The 3,164-nt window shown below is 48.5% G+C and overlaps 1 protein-coding gene across 4 annotated transcripts in view; it reads left to right on the top strand.

The window, feature by feature from the left end:
* Positions 1-2,459: 2,459 nt before the first annotated feature.
* NLGN1 (neuroligin 1) overlaps positions 2,460-3,164 on the top strand; it is a 314,121-nt gene continuing 313,416 nt past the window's right edge. For all 4 annotated transcript variants that reach the window (XM_031055363.1, XM_031055362.1, XM_031055361.1 and 1 more), the window contains exon 1: positions 2,460-2,979. The gene's annotated coding sequence lies outside the window, so the exon portion shown is untranslated. The remainder of the gene's footprint in view (positions 2,980-3,164) is intronic.

Genomic DNA, 3,164 nt, shown 5'->3' with positions numbered 1-3,164 from the left:
AAGTTCTAATCAATTACAGGCACTTCTTCCCTCATTTCAAATGTATCCAAACACTCTTTACACATCTATATGTAGGCACAAATGTGTGTATATCATAGAATGGTTTGGGTTGGAGAGCACCTTAAAGATCATGTAGTTCCAACCTTATTTAAATATTTATATTTATAGATATATAGATATAAAAGTGTGTGTGCAAGCCACTTAGCTCCTACAGGCAAGGATGTCCTGGTTGAATCTGCTGGTTGAATCAGCATCAGACACTGCATGGATACAGGAGTGTCATATATTATTTTACTATATTAGAATATAATCTATTATTACCACGTATGTAGGCTCAGCTATTGCTATCACATCTCTGTATAGAGGGGTTGGCTCTATACTTTGTTTTCCCAGCCAAATATCCCCTCCTGGACCTGTACAATTTTCTAGAGCTGGAGACAAATATTGTTCCTTCCCACAAGTCAGTATCCCTCTTTCCCCAGCAGTGTTTTGGATGAGAGGAGAACCATTGAGGCCCCTGGGGGAAGGAAAAGGGAGAAATGTTTGAACACAGGGCAGGGAAGCAGAGTGAAAGAGAATGGAAAAGTTCTGCAAAGGGACCCCAACGTTGGGGACAGACCAGAGCAAAAGTGGTGAGTGAATGAAGTGAATGAATCAAGTGACTTGAATGAATCAAGTCCAGAGCAAAAGTGGTGAGTGAATGAAGTGGTATCACACATCTCTGCTGTGAGAGGGACTTGAAGGACAGCTGAACGTGCTCAACAATTTGGTGCCATTTCTGCACGAGTGAAGGCGGGTTAGGACCAGATGGAGACTTGGTGGCCAAAGGTGGGATTGTTGCAAGTTGGGTGTAAATTGTCAGCTCCTGCCACCCACAAAAGGCCTGGTAAAGAGATAAATGGGTTGATTTCCCCACACACTTAGGAGGGGATCATCTGCTTAAATGATATTTGGAGCACTCCAAGGAGATGTTCACATGGTCGCTCAGGGAACCCAGGGAGGATTCTCCATCCTTCTTGAAGGAGGGAGTATAAAATTTTGCACACGTGGATTCCAGTGGCTTATCTAGTGACAAGGAGAGCGCTGTTATTTTATTTCACCTTTATTTCTTGCTTTTCAGTATAAAGAACAACTCAAAGATAAAGCTACTCCAGGGTTTTGTGCAGGTGAAGAATGGCAGAATATCTCACCTGGTATTGCCTCTTTGGTGATAGTTTTTAGGCTGTTGGTTGATCTGTGGCTGGTGGCAAGTGATTGATTTCCATAAACAAAATTCATTTCTAGTTTTGAAACTTTTTTTTCCACGTAGTATTCCCTTGAGACTAGCATAACAACATTCATGGGATTGCCCTGTCAGCAGAGTAGGTTCTGCCTTTCCCTCCTGTACCTGAGAGCTGCATGCATTTGGCGACAGCAAAAGAGTTAAATTTCAGAGTACTGAAGGATTCTGGACTTTCCTAATTAACCATGGACTGGAATAGTTATTGAGACAGGCAAAAACCATTCCCAGGACAGGATTATTCCAGTACATGGGAATGTCACAGGATGAATTACTACCGTGTCCTGTCACTCCTGCCATGGGCATTTAGATCCAGATCCTCAGTGGGACTGAGAGACATAAATAGCCCAGCGTGGCTGGGGCTGACCTTCCCTCCACTGGGATGTGCTCTCAGGTGAATGTGTAAAAGCTTATCAAATTTTTGGGCACCTCCAGACCTTGCCTGGGGCTGTAAGCTTGGAAACATGAGTGGGTTTGCTGCACTTGGTTTGTGTCAATATTTTAACCTGAGGTGCCTATTAGCAGAGAAAAATACAGTTCTTAAACACAATGTGAAGGGAAGTCTCTCTCTCCTAAAATAACAGATGTTAATGAGCTCTCTGCAAGAGGCTTAACTCGGGATGTTTTAATGTGTGATCGTGGCTGTTAAAAAGTGAACAGACCTATCAGCATTCAAAGGGCTATTCTCATTTCCCTTCTGATCTGGCCTTCCTTTCTCCCCATATCCCCTGAGTCCTCAACTTTCATTGTCTGATGTGATCCATCCTAGAAAGCATGAGGACTGGGGTCAGAGAATACTTTTATTCCTCAATTAGAAATAGAGAAAGAAATGAAAAATAAGTAAAACATTTTAAGAAACAGCAAGGGGAAACAAAAAGAGTCACTTATATCTCGTGTACAGACAGTGATGATCCGAGTAAGACAGACCACGGCTTCATCTTAAATCACACCCGTGTGAAATATTTGAGTCCAATCCACACCTCTCTGCATAAACTATACACAAATCACATAATTTGGGAAGATAATTTAGCAAGAGGCAGCAGCCCACCCGCACGCAGGTGTGTGCAGCATCTCCACCCTGCTCCGGCATCCCTTTGCGCCCCGGTGCTCGCGGGGTTCCGTGCTCTCCGTGCCGCTGCCCGCGGCCGCCGGAGGGACCCCCCAGCCCCGCGGCGGGGTGGAAACGTGTAATAGGGGAAAAAGCAGGGATCTCGGCGGTTTGAGCGAGCCGTGCATCCAGGAGCCAAAAAAGATTAACACCCCTCCGCGCCCCTCCGCGCAGCTCCCGCGCCTCTCCGGGCACCGCCGCGGCTCCGCGATCGCCCGCCGGACATCGAGCGAAAGGGATTCGTCTGGAGGGCACTTTCGGATCGGGGGAGATCTATTGGATTAGTGGGATTATCTGCCTGCAGACGGAGAGAAGTAGCGTTTGATCATTTCCATTGCCTGCCTGATGGTCGGATTTACATGGAGGTGGCTCGGCACGGATGAGGCTGGATTCCGGATGGGGATTTCCAGCCCTCCCTCCCCGCGCCCCGATCCCAGGAAAGGGCAGAAAAATATATAAAAATCGGTATAATTGGGAAGTGTCCGGCGCGCTACTGGGAGCCCTCCTGCTCCCAGCGGCTGGGAGAGCCGGAGGAGGCGAATCCAGTGGATTACAGCTTCGGCTGCGATTGCGGGAAAGCGGCCGTGAACTGGTAAATACTTTGATGCTCCCGGCGTGCGGGGCGAGCCCGCGCCGGGATGGAGAGGAGGGAGGGGGCGGCCGGGCCGGGATGCAGCAGGGCGGCCGGGATGGAGGAGAGAGGAGAGAGGGATGGAGAGAGGGATGGAGAGAGGGACCTCCGGGGATGATGGAGCGGGGCCCCGGGCAGGGCAGGGC

The sequence above is a fragment of the Geospiza fortis genome, unplaced genomic scaffold (genome assembly GCF_000277835.1).
Source record: "Geospiza fortis unplaced genomic scaffold, GeoFor_1.0 scaffold172, whole genome shotgun sequence".
In the NCBI taxonomy this organism is placed as follows: domain Eukaryota; kingdom Metazoa; phylum Chordata; class Aves; order Passeriformes; family Thraupidae; genus Geospiza; species Geospiza fortis.
The sequence above is the reverse complement of the archived record's forward strand: the minus strand, read 5'-3'. Positions and strand labels throughout refer to the sequence as shown.